Source organism: Scylla paramamosain, chromosome 2 (genome assembly GCF_035594125.1).
Source record: "Scylla paramamosain isolate STU-SP2022 chromosome 2, ASM3559412v1, whole genome shotgun sequence".
Taxonomy (NCBI): domain Eukaryota; kingdom Metazoa; phylum Arthropoda; class Malacostraca; order Decapoda; family Portunidae; genus Scylla; species Scylla paramamosain.
In genome coordinates this window covers 35,174,317-35,189,316 of record NC_087152.1, presented here as the reverse complement: position 1 = coordinate 35,189,316, position 15,000 = coordinate 35,174,317, and the positions used below count along the sequence as shown (strand labels likewise).

The 15,000-nt window shown below is 41.4% G+C and overlaps 1 protein-coding gene and 1 long non-coding RNA gene across 5 annotated transcripts in view; one reads left to right on the top strand and one right to left on the bottom strand.

Annotated features, from left to right (window-relative positions):
- LOC135114082 (uncharacterized) overlaps positions 1–15,000 on the bottom strand; it is a 137,811-nt gene that overhangs the window by 69,012 nt on the left and 53,799 nt on the right. The window contains exon 2 of the long non-coding RNA XR_010275206.1: positions 7,123–7,184. This is a non-coding gene — a long non-coding RNA (uncharacterized LOC135114082). The remainder of the gene's footprint in view (positions 1–7,122; positions 7,185–15,000) is intronic.
- The window catches only part of LOC135114061 (uncharacterized), a 27,289-nt gene continuing 21,570 nt past the window's right edge, over positions 9,282–15,000 (top strand). For 2 of the 4 annotated variants that reach the window (XM_064029726.1, XM_064029751.1), the window contains exon 1: positions 9,282–9,499. The gene's annotated coding sequence lies outside the window, so the exon portion shown is untranslated. Of the gene's footprint in view, positions 9,500–14,639; positions 14,885–15,000 lie in introns of those variants that run through there. The other 2 variants (XM_064029736.1, XM_064029745.1) reach the window with 2 other exon arrangements.

The following is a 15,000-nucleotide window of genomic DNA, read 5'->3' as shown; positions in this document are numbered from 1 at the left end:
GAGAGAGAGAGAGAGAGCCAAACAGCCAAACAGCCAGCCAATCAGACAGACAGACAAAAAACAAAGGCAGAAAACCTCAGCCAACCAGACAGACAAATACTGAGACAAACAAACTAACAGAAAGGCAGACAAACGTACTAACAAACATACAAACCAACTAACAGACAGACTGACAAACAAACAGACAAACAGAGTATCACCACACCCCCTTGCCTCAGCACAACATCTTCCACTCAGAGTAGCGTGATAATGATCGACGTATTGAGCGGCGAGGGAAGCACTGCACACTAGCACGCTTGAGTCCGGCCCGCTGAATACGCTGCCTCAGGACCCTGCACGAATTTTATCACTCAAGGACAAGGCGCCTCAAAACACTCCAGCTGCCTCAATCATGGGAGAAATCGCTTGCCTCTGACATTTCCTTGATCTTATAACGCACTATCTCCTTCTCCTCTCGTCTTCTTTTCCGGTACTGCATTGGTGAAAACGCTGGAGAATTCAGGACTCGCAAGTTAAGGTGCACGCACATATCATAAGGCAGTCTACAGGCAGTCAGTAGGCCTACACGTATAAAAACATGTCTATTCATATTCATTTATCATTTTTATCTGTAAATTTATCTATTCTTCCTTTAAAACTTCCTACAGGCTCAGTATTACCAGCCTGATCACTGAATCATCCCAATTGACTGACGCTATAGTTGAGAACTTTTTTCTTAGCTTAGTTCCAACATTTTCACCACAGTTGTGTACTGCCTCTCTTTTCAACTGCATTTGCAATAATGGCCAACAAAAAAAAAATGATTACACAGCATGAAGTGCATATAACAGTAATAATTTTAGTTTTTGCTCTTTCAGCTTATAAACATTTTTCATGGGATAATTGTGCTCTCTCTCTCTCTCTCTCTCTCTCTCTCTCTCTCTCTCTCTCTCTCTCTCTCTCTCTCTCTCTCTCTCTTGTATGTTTTTTTTTAATTCCTCTAAGCAAAAAAGAAACGAAAAAAAAAAACTATCACAATCCACTTACGACTCGCTCTGCAAAAATATCTTATATTTCTTCCTTTTCTTTCCGTTCCTAGTATTGGACAAAAGGAAAGCGCAGAATTCACACCTTGAGATACATATACGAGTAACAGTAGATGCAAATAGCATGGTTGTTATTGTCACAGATCCACACACCAGACACTATGATGGTAAACACTTCAGAGACAGAGGAAGCGAGGGAGGGAGAGAGAGAGAGGGCGGAAGATCCTTAGATGTGTTTGTCACCGTCTGCACCTTGTCAGATCTCAAGGCGAATCAATTTATCGATGACGGCGGACGAAGCGAACCTCTAGCGAACCTCTAACAAGTCTCCTCTCTCCAACCCGCACCCCTCCACCCTTTCAAACCCACGAAGACATGACCGCCCCGCAGCCGCAGCATACCAGGGACTTTGCACCGTCATTCCACAGGAACCTCACCTGGTTCTAACAATACGTAATAATAAGTCCAGAGTTAGTTTACCTGTGTATCTACCTTTGTGTGTTCCTCGTCCCCTTGGTGATGGAGTCTGTTCACTGCGGGTATCTGGTTTTCTATCTTGTCTGCTTCAAAATGGTGATGAAACAGATACGAGTAGCGATCCTCTTCTGCAGGGCCGCTTGTCCACCTATGAGTGGTGTCTTGTCTCTCTTTAATTATTTTCCTTGTTCTATCTGTCTCTCTGTATGTCTCTCTCCCTCTCTCTCTCTCTCTCTCTCTCTCTCTCTCTCTCTCTCTCTCTGTCTGTCTGTCTGTCTTCTTTCCTCTTGTCTTCTCTCTCTCTCTCTCTCTCTCTCTCTCTCTCTCTCTCTCTCTCTCTCTCTCTCTCTCTGTTTATCTATCTTTATTTTTCTATGTATTTTACTTATGCACTAAACACTAATGCTACTCCTACTACTATTACTACAACTAATACGACTAGTACTACTACTACTACTACTACTACTACTACGATTAATAAAAAATAACAGTAATGAAAACAACAACAAGAACAACAACAACTATAACAACAACAACAATAATGATAATATAATAATAATAATAATAATAATAATAATAATAATAATAATAATAATAATAATAATAATGATAATAATAATAATATCCTCTTCATCATCAAGAACAATTGTTTTTTCTTCACTTCCGACATGAGGCATCATATTGCAAGCTTCCTGGTAATTATATTCACTTCACACAACAATACTTGCCAAGCTTTTTGTAGTGTCAGAGGGGGGAGAGAGAGAGAGAGAGAGAGAGAGAGAGAGAGAGAGAGAGAGAGAGAGAGAGAGAGAGAGAGAGAGAGAGAGAGAGAGAGAGAGTCTGTCTCTGTGTGTGTGTGTGTGTGTGTGTGTGTGTGTGTGTGTGTGTGTGTGTGTGTGTGTGTGTGTGTGTGTGTGTGTGTGTGTGTGTGTGTGTGTGTGTGTGTGTGTGTGTGTGCGTATGTGTGTGTGTGTTCATGCATGAGGCAATCTTACAGTAATGAAGCAACAAACAAGACGTTTGTGACAAGGTGATGAAGTCCATACGAATTTCAGTGACAAAGAAACAAAAAAAAAAAAAAAAAGGAAAAGAAAAAGAAATATAAACATGATTTATGTGAAGAAAATAAAAAAATAAAAAAATAAAAAGTAGCATATGGCTAAACGACACTCATAAGACCGCACGCAACCTAACCCGCGGCAAACAACACAAGCTACGCATAACAGAACAATACTCTTGGTCGCCTCTTCTCTCCCTCGTCAACACCGCCTTTGTCATCACGTCCCAGTCACTTAACGCGGTCGAGCGGGGCTTCACTCACTCCCTCTCCCCTCCCTGTCCCCGCGTCCCCTTGCAAACTGCGCCGAGCTGCCTTGGTTATATATTGACTGATGGACCGTCAAGTGAAATCGGGTTACATCGCCTGCCTGACCTATCCGCGAGGCAGGATCTGGGTGTATAGCGTGCTGGCCAGGCTGGACGGTGAGCGATACGCCGCCAGAGTCATGACATGAGCGACACGAACGGGACTTTCCTCACGCCATATTCTTCCAGCGAGACAGATCGTTATAAGAGTCATGGGTTCTTTTAATGATTTTTAAGGCCCTCCCTCCGCCGTGAGTCTCAAAGAATCCTGCAGCAATATGTACATTCCAGCCATGGCCATTTTCTTGCCTCTGAACGTTGTGCTTCGCTGAAAAACAGAAAAAAAAATTAAAAAAGAATATCAAACGAAATCGATATGGCACACACTTCCATGAAAAAAAAAACAAAAAAATCAAACGAACTCATGCTGCACACTTCCTTTGATAAACACACCAAACTCCGTGACATTGAGCTCAACACATCATCCACAGCAAATATAAAGTCTGTGTATATTCGTCTTACATTCCGTGGTGGGGAGCGAAATTTTCCTTAAGTGAGACATCTGCACCGCGTCCACCTGTCAGAAACACAAAACATTTAATTTGCGTCGCCTTGACATGATAAGGACGCTCGGCCTTGAGGAGTTGCTGGCTGGTTGATGCCGCGCAGGGAAGTCGTGACGAAACGGTGTGTTGCTTAGCGAAGGAACGCACTCACAATTTCGTTATCTATTCGTGTTACGCTTTCCTGAAGTTGTAAATGTTTTCACTTATTACAGGGAAAACACCATTATATTCTTCTCTATAAACAGACTCTGAAACTAAATATTTTAACCCATTACGAGCGAACGGCCATAATATTTTGTTTCTACCTTACCTATCACCACTTCCTAAAGTTTTTTATCAGTCAGTTAATACCTACTCTTCACGTCCATTAAACTTCTCTCCGCATTAACTATCCTCACTCCTAAATTTTCTATCAGGCAGTCAATACGTACTAATCACGTCCATGCATATCACTACTATGTTGCTTCTTTACTTGAGTGTCTCCTTATCTTGGGGTGATAATTGCATTCCTTTCAGTTAACAATTCTAAACATCTTAGCATGCCCTGTCCTTACCTTCCCTCTCAATTGTACTGAACTGATTCTGACTTTTCCTGCTGCCCTTCCTATCTTAAACCACATAGCATCATCTGTTCTCACCTCCCCTCTCCACTATAACTAATTCTCACTTTCCCTCTGTCCCTTTCACTTTCTTATACCTCTTCACATTCATTGCCTGTCCTCACCTCCCTCTCTCTTATATTTCACTAATTCTTACTTTTTTCTTCTCTTTCATATCCTTTCAGCATCTCGTCTCTTCCATCCCCTCGCTGTCTACACAACCCACACTTTGCTGCGCCACACATCCGGATTTCTATTCATCTTTTATATCCTCTAGGATGTGCATTTTCATCCTCCCCCGATCATTTTTTTCAACTATCCATTTCTCTCTCTCTCTCTCTCTCTCTCTCTCTCTCTCTCTCTCTCTCTCTCTCTCTCTCTCTCTCTCTCTCTCTCTCTCTCTCTCTCTCTCTCTCTCTCTCTCTCTCTCTTTTGACAGCACGTGTGTGTGTGTGTGTGTGTGTGTGTGTGTGTGTGTGTGTGTGTGTGTGTGTGTTTATGCGCACACAAACATGGGCGTCTCTCTCTCTCTCTCTCTCTCTCTCTCTCTCTCTCTCTCTCTCTCTCTCTCTCTCTCTCTCTCTCTCTCTCTCTCTCCTGATCACACACGCAGTCCTCCAGCGCCCCAGGCAAGGAGGGACGAACACAACACAAAGACCCTGAATCCTCTCACTCACTCCCTTACAAGACGCATCGCTGGCTCGGGGCGTGAGAAAAACCGCGAATAATTACGTGGAAATTATCAGATAAGTAATTTTGTTTCTTTTAATATTCCTTTTTATACATGTACCATCATCAGCTGTGCATCTTAAAGGTCACATCAGTTTACTCCAATATAATCTGTTATCTTACAATTAAATAACGGTTTTGGTAGGAATAAAATTATCTATGGCACATTTCGAAACAGGACGGAATGCCTACGCAAATCAACGAGTGAGAGCATCATTCACTGGCAGGGCTACCGTGTTCCCGTGTCCTCTACTGCCTAAATTACCATGGCAGACTTGTTAACACAGAATATGGGCAGATCTACATACTGAACGAAATCCCAGCAAATCTGCATCCTCCCCTACAGCTACTTACTGTGGTTTCTCTCGTTCAGACACCACATTGGGGCAACATAAGTAACATACACAACTAAGTATTGCACTACAATTCACCTCCCATGTTCTTCATTCGATTAACTCACATCGCTACCTGCAACTCAAGGTTTTGTATTAAACATGGTAAATTCATAGGGAAGTTAGTAGTAGTAGTAGAGTAGTAGTAGTAGTAGTAGTAGTAGTAGTAGTAATAGTAGTAGTAGTAGTAGTAGTAGTAGTAATTGTTGTAGTAGTAGTAGCAACAGCAGCAGCAGCAGCAGGAGTAATTGCATCATCACTATCATTATTTTTCCATGTAGTCCATCTCGAGGATCGGATCGCAGGGCGCAAGCAAACCATCTCTAGGACCTCTCCGTTAAAGGTGACAGCGCCAGTAACGCGCCACAAGCTACACTGTGTTGTCCGTCGCTTTTGTGCCTCCGAAACAACAAGCGATTCACGGGCGAGTATTCCTACACATTCTGGCAAGTCATCGCAACTGCTTCTGACAGACTCTGAAGAAATTGTTATCTCCAAGTGCGTTTTCATGATAGTACTAGTATATAGTTTGATAAGATTTATGCATCACCAATGAAAAGCAACGTCACCCATGAAAACCCAGCTAGTAATCCTTGATATCTTCGAAAATAGTCCCGGTGAGAAGTGTGTGTTGTTTAAGAATAAGCACCACACATCTCTATATCATTTCAGTTGTTTTCCCTTTTCCATTTATGAATGAAACAAACCTCCATTTAATATTTCATGCATTGTTTGTCTTTGTTTCAGCATCATTCAGCTTGGTAAGCAAAACATTCATTCTAAAACACAGGCAGATGCACTAAATACTCGTATTTCACGCATTGCTTAGCGCTTAGCTTCATTTCCTTTCCACTCGGTTAGATAAACACAACGTAATTTCAAATCCACGGTCTCATTTTCTCCCTCTTCATAAAATTAGTGAGAAAATGTGTTTTATAAGTGTTTAATGCCCGAGTTGTTCGTTAACTCTTTGGCTTCTGAAATCAAGTGAAATGTTGCGGTGCAGCTGTAAAGTACTGCTGCCAAAGACAACACTGACAGCAAGAGGAGTGACTGAGTAATCCAAACCTACGTATTGGTACTTGCAGTTTCATTCTCCCCAGTAAAATCATGCATGTTTACTGACATATAAAACAAGTGAGCCTTTTTTCTTCCCTTTGTTGCACTGGGCCAGTGTCCCTCTTACATAAAAAGAAATAATGTCATTTTAACTTCAGAATCGAAATTGTTAAAAGCAGAAGAGTAAGCCCACGGGAAGGTGATAGAATATTGTATAAAGAACTATTGGTCTGTGCCGTAACACAGTACAGCTGTTTTATTGACAACCCGTCACACAATTCAAGGGCGAAACGGAGCGAGTGCGGCACGACGCGGCACACATTCCGCACGCTCAATAAATGCACACCGTACAAATCATACACACTCCCATTCCATTCATTCCTATTGGACAAGTAACAGCACTAAACGTTCTTTGTCCGCCCTCACTGATGTAACTCTCTGGAGAATAAAACAAAATAACTTAAAAATAATAATAAACAAAACCAGTAAAATACATTCACCTCCATTTTGGAAATGTTGCTCTTTCGGCCAAGTTTTCTTTTTCCTTTTTTCCTCTTTGGAAGAGAAAACTTAACAGATTTTTCCCACATTTTTATGTCCATAGCCGATCTCCTTCACCAATAAAACGAACACCATACAACAATAAAACATACTTATACATGAAAAGTGCTAACAATCATAACACTACCACAAAAATAAATAATCTAATACGTAAATAAATAAATAAAATATAGAACTCTTAAGTGAACCACAAAAAATAAATACGAAAACTGAATACAATAATAACACTTTACTAGAATACACTAGAAACAAATAAAGTCGGGACACAAACCTTATAAAGCCCTAGGAAAAAAAAAACTGCCAAACATCACAACAAAGGTGTGAAACAAGAGAGAAATATTGTACTCACGTCACACAGAGATAACAATTCCTCCGTGCCGGGACTCCCTGCGTAGGTCGGGAAGCTCCTCTCTGAAACAAAAAACGAAAATAAATCATAATCCACAAGTTATTACACCAAAGAGATAAATAAACAGGTTGGTTTGTATCAGTCAGATTTAAAAGCCAGTCACGGGTCATTTCTACAGCCCTATAGAATTATTATTATTACTGTTTCAGAGGGAATAAACAATGGAATAAACTGCACAAAGGATAATGGAATGGTAGAATCCTCACACCCAAAATTCAAAACCCAGTCACGCGTCGCTGAAATAGCACTATGAAATCACTAAATAGAGTTGTTAGAGAGATAATAACACTGGCACTAACTGCACGATAGAGAATGGATAGTAAATTTCTCACACATGAGCTTCCCCCGGGTGTGTGAGTGACTGACTACAGGAGACACAACTTGCTGGGATTGGAGAGCACATATTCCGAAACAATTCTGCGCCGCACCTCTGCTATATATTCAAAATGCTCCAGTTGAAGTTACCGGATTTTTAAGGGTATTTTTACGGTCCTAGTGACAGACTGACAACATTTCTACATTATCAACAGAAGGAACACTCTTGAAAACCTTGCCAATCATCTCTGTAGCCTTTGAAAATAATCGTAGTGAGAGAAAAGAAAGGTAAGAGGCTAGCGTTGGGTGAAGAGGCGCCCCACCCACCCGGCCCTCTCTCTGTGTGTGTGTGTGTGTGTGTGTGTGTGTGTGTGTGTGTGTGTGTGTGTGTGTGTGTGTGTGTGTGTGTGTGTGTTGGTAGGTAGGTACATTAATAATTCGAATCAGTGGTTGTCCAGGTATACATGTCGTCAAATATTCAAGATGTGGACATATAAATCCAACCAGAAGTTTCAATTAAAAATGTTACAATACCAGGGTATGTTCTACTCTCTCTCTCTCTCTCTCTCTCTCTCTCTCTCTCTCTCTCTCTCTCTCTCTCTCTCTCTCTCTCTCTCTCTCTCTCAAATATACACATTAGATAGATAGATAGATAGAAATAGATAAGTAGATAGATAGACAGATAGACAGAAATAGATAACTAGGTAGATAGATAGACAAATAAATGGATGGTCAGACAGATAAGTAGGTAGATAGATGGTGAGATAGACAGACAGATAGATATATAGATAGATAGACAGATAGGTAGATAGATGGAGAGACAGATAGGTTGATTGATTGATTGACTGACTGACTGACTGACTGAAAGATACATACATACATACATACATACATACATATAGATGGATAGATAGATGTAGAGACAGACAGGAGTGTGCAATGTCATGGTGAGAGAAAACAAGGAATGAAGGAGAAGTACCCCAATGTTTCGTTTGTTGCCTTCTACACGAACGTTCGGATGCTTCTGCCCAAACGTTAGGGAATTAAGTACTTTGATCTCATCCTGTACTCTCTCTCTCTCTCTCTCTCTCTCTCTCTCTCTCTCTCTCTCTCTCTCTCTCTCTCTCTCTCTCTCTCTCTCTCACACACACACACACACACACACATTCAACAACAACAACAAACAACAACAACAACAAGATAACAGTATACTAATGAAAGAGAAGAACTGATTCTGCTTCTGAATAAAAATACAAGCAAATATTTACATACAAAGATATCAGGTGTGTGTGTGTGTGTGTGTGTGTGTGTGTGTGTGTGTGTGTGTGTGTGTGTGTGTGTGTGTGTGTGTAATCAGTTACCTATCAGTGTCCGGCAGGTGATGTCCCGATATAAAACAATACAAATACAAGCTTTCTTCCCATGACGTGTACGAAACACAGCAACTCTGCTAAGACAACACCCAGTAGGTACACACTCCAGTCCCACCAACCCCGCAGCGTCACGAACCAAGAACGCAATCACGCATCTGGGAATACACAAGTGAATCCTTACCTCCTATATCTACATGACCAACATTCGCATTACAAAGAAAACTGGGATATCGCTCGTTCTCCGTATCGCTGGAGAGAGAGAGAGAGAGAGAGAGAGAGAGAGAGAGAGAGAGAGAGAGAGAGAGAGAGAGAGAGAGAGAGAGAGAGAGAGAGAGAGATTCTGGCAAACGCTGGCAGTCTTCCCCGCCGAGATAATAAGAAGCAGGATCTGGCCACATGCAACTCAGTAGTGCACCAACCTTGTGGTGGTGAAGAGTTACGGTGCAGCGCCCGCGTCATGTCACTGAGCTGCCGCCTCCCACTACAAAGCTTAGACACAGTATCGCAACACCGGTGAGAGATTATAATACATGAGAAGTGCTACGTAAACAACACCTCACAGGAAGTGGATTCTCACGCCAGGAACTGCTGGAAATAAAAGGGAAACTTGTCCTCCTGCTAGAAGTGAGGTAAGTTTCAAGTCTAAACACAATCTCTCGTACATTTCTCGCGGTCAGGCTCAAGTTAGGCGGTGAGAGTGTGTGTGTGTGCGTGTACGTGTGTTTCTGTGTCGCGCCTAACTTAACTTTCTCCTGCAGTGACTCAATGCTGGAGACGTAGAAAGAAGTGAAGTAATCAACATTCACGATGGTACTAATTTTCTTTCGTCTTTTCCGCGTCAAAGTTCCTTCCGTCAGTTTTTTTTTCTTTTTCGTGTCGTCATTGTTGTGCGTCCCGCTACTGTGTGTGTGGTTTCCTATGATGAAAGTGTATGTCTTCAGGGCAGGAGTGGTGAACCAACGAGGAAACACGCGCCAACAGATGATGATGATGTAGTTGTAGAAGTGAAAGTGATTATAGTGACGATGACAGTGATAAATAATAATAAGTGATAATAATAATGATGATAATAATAATAGTAATAATAATGATAATAATAATAATAATAATAATAATAATAATAATAATAATAATAATAATAATAATAATAATAATAACTATAACAATAATAAAAAAAAATAAAAAATAACATCAGATAATACAACAGCCAGTAACAAATCCACTTTTAGTAGTATTAGTAGTAGAGGTCGTGGTAGCAGCAGCAGTACTAGTAGTAGTAATGGTAGTAGTAGTAGTAGTAGTAGTAGTAGTAGTAGTAGTGGTGGTGGTGGAAGTAGTAGTAGTAATAATAGTAGTAGTAGTAATAGTAATAGTAGTAGTAGTAGTAGTAGTAGTAGTAGTAGTAGTAGTTATTGTAGCAGTAGTAGTAGTAGTAGTAGTAGTAGTAGTAGTAGTAGTAGTAGTATGTAGTGTAGAAATAGAGAACAGAAGAAGGACGAGCAGCAGCAACAGCAGCAGCAGTAACAATTACAGAAACAACAATAGCAGCAGTAGTCATAGCAGTAGTAGCACTGGCACTAATAGCAGCAGTAACATTAGTAGCAGCAGTAACATTATCAGTAACGGGAACAACAACATCCGGACAAGAGATGATAAAGACAAAACTATCACTTTTCTGACCAGGACGTGAACTCTTAACACACAGATGCTTTATCAAGGCCGCGACACACCCCCCACTCCCCCCAACACACACAAATACACTCGCCCACGCCTCTGTCCCTTCCTCGCCCACGCCTCGCCCTCCTCCTCCCCGACCTCTACCCTCACCACCGCCCACACCACGCCCACACCCACGCACCCAGACGCCACTCAGAGGACAACCGCGGCACAGACATTTGAATACCATGTTTGTACCACTCGATTATGATGCCCTGCTAAAAAGGATGTGCCCAGTACTTTCTCTCTCTCTCTCTCTCTCTCTCTCTCTCTCTCTCTCTCTCTCTCTCTCTCTCTCTCTCTCTCTGATTTTTTCCTCATGTTTTCTTAGTGTTTTGTTTCATTGATTATATTTTTTTTAGCTGATTTATTGATTGTAATTTGTTCCCCCTCCTCTCTCTCTCTCTCTCTCTCTCTCTCTCTCTCTCTCTCTCTCTCTCTCTCTCTCTCTCTCTCTCTCTCTCTCTCTCTCTCTCTGTTATACTTTCAAATTGTTTTCTAGAAGTTTTATTTCGTCATTTTCTTTTTATTAAGTTGATATGTGATTCTCTCTCTCTCTCTCTCTCTCTCTCTCTCTCTCTCTCTCTCTCTCTCTCTCTCTCTCTCTCTCTCTCTACCACCACATCACTCCCTTTGATATTCTTTACAATAAAAATTTTTCTTCCTCCATAAATATTAATTTCCCCTCCCGGCTGGTGACCGCCGCTTCGCTCACCACAATTTTCCAACTCTTTCCGAGCATCCTGACCTTTACCCTCAAGGACACGGATTACTGACCTTCCGCGTTTGTGTGAGCAGAACTTTTATAATTTCCCCGCCTCTTCTCTCCTGAGCCTTTCCATTTATGCACATCACAGGCTTGCAGTTCAAGTCAGGACAACTCGAGGATAAACTGAGGGAGATCAGAGAGTGGGTGTCTGGGATTGAATTTTTTATTTTTTAAGGCGTTGGATCTTTGTAAGGGATAAGTCTTGGAGAGGGATGTTTAATCTATGTGAATGAAGCTTACATGGGTGTGTAGAAAGTCATATGTACAGATAAAGTGATAAAAATACGTAGATCCTTACACACAAGAAAAGCAGAGACGTATAGATATTGAGATAATTGCATAAGTAATCAGATGAGCAGATAACAGGTTAACTGATAGCGATAAATAGATGCAGAAATAGATAGAGGGATGGAAAGACAGAGAGATAGATACACACACACATGCACATATATATAACAAAGAAAAGATACATAAATACAGGAAAGTCGGTGGAATAAGTAGATAGATATACTGTTAGACAGACTAGTTAAAATATACGTGCACACAAGGATAGAGAATATGAAGAAAAAAAAAAAAAACACATAAAACAAACTAGTGAATATTGCATGTCGAAATATCAATAAAACAGTTGCCAGTCGGACCAAGGAAAGGCAGAGCAAGGGAATCTGACGACTGTACAATGATCACTTGCAGAGAAGCACGAAGAGCAATGTGTGTGTGTGTGTGTGTGTGTGTGTGTGTGTGTGTGTGTGTGTGTGTGTGTGTGTGTGTGTGTGTGTGTTTGTGTGTGTGTGTATACCTCCTTCATCTGATAAGCGTTCTGTTCTCGTCAAGGTTACGTCCACATTGAGGCGAATATGCAATAGATTATATGCAGTAATTAAAAGTGCAGTCTGCCCTCATGCGCCATCTTTACACTGCACTCCTGCGAACATAAGAGTAAGTAAAATTGCAGTAAGCCAGCAGGTTTGTGAACATGAGGAAATTCCTGTATATAACAAAACCCGCCAATCATCTCTGTCTATAAATTCACCTAATCTTCTGTTAAAAGTTCCCTATTACCGAAGGAGGTCGATCAGACGCACAACAAAGTGAAAAAAGGCCAGGTAATTTGCCGCTCGAAAGTTGAAGAAAACCCAGATTAATTTCTTTTAAAACTTTATTTATGAGTGAAGGAAGCCGATCAAAAGGCACAATGAAGGGAAAAGGAGGCCAGATAACTTGTCACTTAAAAGCTAAACAGAGAAGAGAATCCGAATGATGAATTATAAGGATTAAAAACTATTGAATATCACTTTGCTAATTTCATATAAAAAAAAACCCTGGCTGGAGATTAAACGGAAGAGATCCAACCATTGCAATGTTATAGTCTTCCTTTGATGACATTCAGAACTCACTAAAAAGAAAAAGAAAAAAAAAATTCGTATGTACACAAGAGAGAGAGAGAGAGAGAGAGAGAGAGAGAGAGAGAGAGAGAGAGAGAGAGAGAGAGAGAGAGAGAGAGTTAATTGTGTCCTCTCTTGCTACAAAACTATTTAAGAGACTATAGTACAAAAAGTGTCTAAAATTTGTAGATTGTTGTAAAAACCATCCAGCAGTGAAAGCGTTTGATTATAATGAGAAAAAAGGTTGTATTGGTGATATATGCCATTAACTGTCCTTCACTCACCGTATTAGTAAAATCGGTCTTAACTTTTACTGCTATTCTCGTCTTTAGGTAACATTCAGACAAGTATAGGAGTGTAATCTGCATGGACTTATAGAAAGTAGAAAGAATAAGAGGTTCATTTACAATTCCCTATGCTAGAAAACTAATTAATATACTCTAGTACAAAAAATATGGGTCTAAAAAATGCTAAGAGGTTAAGGGAAAAAAATGTCTAGCACTGAAAAGATTAATGATATGTATTCTTGCTGGCTTCTGCTAGTGATTATGATGTGACAAGAACAAATACCAGCGAACAAGTAAACATTCGTATGCAGTACACGCAACCAATTTACCAACCCTCATGTTAACCATTGTCAATATTAACGAGGAGGGCATAAATGGATTTCTCTCTTATCCCACAAGCCCCATAGTATACAAGTCCTCTTCGGTTAGTCAGTCACGTAGAGCACACCCCATGAAAACATAGCATTTCCATAAACTCCGAGACACAATGAGACTCAACGTTATTCCCGTGGCTATCTGCAGCACCCGCCAGGCAGCTCAGAGCGGCTTTACGACAAGAGTTTCCTGTGAAGGTAAAGTTAGCTCAGTGCAGTTTGTCATCCACATCTCCAGCCGCAGAATGGATCCCAGACAGACAGAACTTGAGAATTTCCCAGTATATAGATGCATTTCAAGGTCACTCACCATGCAAGCATTCAATAGTTGAGAGAAATATTCCAGTCTATCAACTTCAAGTGAGAATATTTTACCGTGATTTTTCCCTTTCTGTTGTGGCTCAGTTAATGCAGTCTCCCGAGGCTACAATTATTTTCTCAGTTTTCTGCGGATTAGCACAAAATCATTTAAGGTGGCTAATGTATGATATTCTGGCAATTTCGTTACAATTTGCTTACATTCACAGCTTTACTCTATCCAATCTTCCCGTCCGCGGCATATACGGCGGGACGCGTGTCAACTTTCTCAACCTATGCGGGTCAGAGCCGCATAGTTATCATGTTATCGGCCGAGAGATAACGTGTACCGGGAGACTAGAAATTACCTCGTCAGTGTTAATCCATCACTTCCAGACACCGACGCCAGAAATAATGAAATAAACGACAGTTAATTGGCAAGCTGTGGAAGAATGCGGATGAAATGTTGCAGGACAATACACAGCAGCAGCCCGACCCTCCTGGGTGACGCAGATACAGTCACAACCACAGGGAAGCATGAGGGCGTCCACGAGACTCATGTTCCGCCAGACTTCCTCCGTCGCCTGTAGCTAAACTGACATTTCCTGCAGCGACTGTGCGGAGACACCGAGTCGTGCAAATATTTAACGAGGCTACAGGTTGTATAGCGGGATTCCGTTTGATCAAGTGGCCTTTCTAACCAAGCACAAGAAGTCAAGATGTCAGAGTTGCCTGTCAGAGTTGCCGCCACTCGCACAACTTTCATAATCATATCCAACTTCCGCCTACACGTGTGCACCAAAAGATATAGGATTGGAATTTCCGGTTCCGTTTCTTACTTCTCGGAAACGAATTTTTCTTCTTGTGCAAGATAATGTATCAGACACACAGAGATACGCGGCTATCAGCCCCTCGTGCATGTTGCCACTGCCAGGGTACAACAACCGCCCGAGGTGCTGGTGGGAACAGTGGTTATTGTGTGGACGGAAGACGTTGCCGCGCCGCAAGTGTAGCGTAACCAAATAGTCGTCATCCCAGCTCGTAGTGGCGGCGAGGCCGATGACGTGTTGTGACGTCACGGGATTACCACATCGAGGGACTGATGGCGGCACGGACACAGCTGGTTGGGGATGTGACGAGGCGCTGAGACGATAACTACACTGCTGTTTGTTTCCTTTAGTCAAGTGTTTGTTTGCTTACTCTTTTGTAATGCATATGCTAATATTGTTGTATTATGATATGCACATGTAGTTGTCAAGAGTCCAGGCCAGTAAGGTAATAGGTTTTGACTTTCCTCCTCTC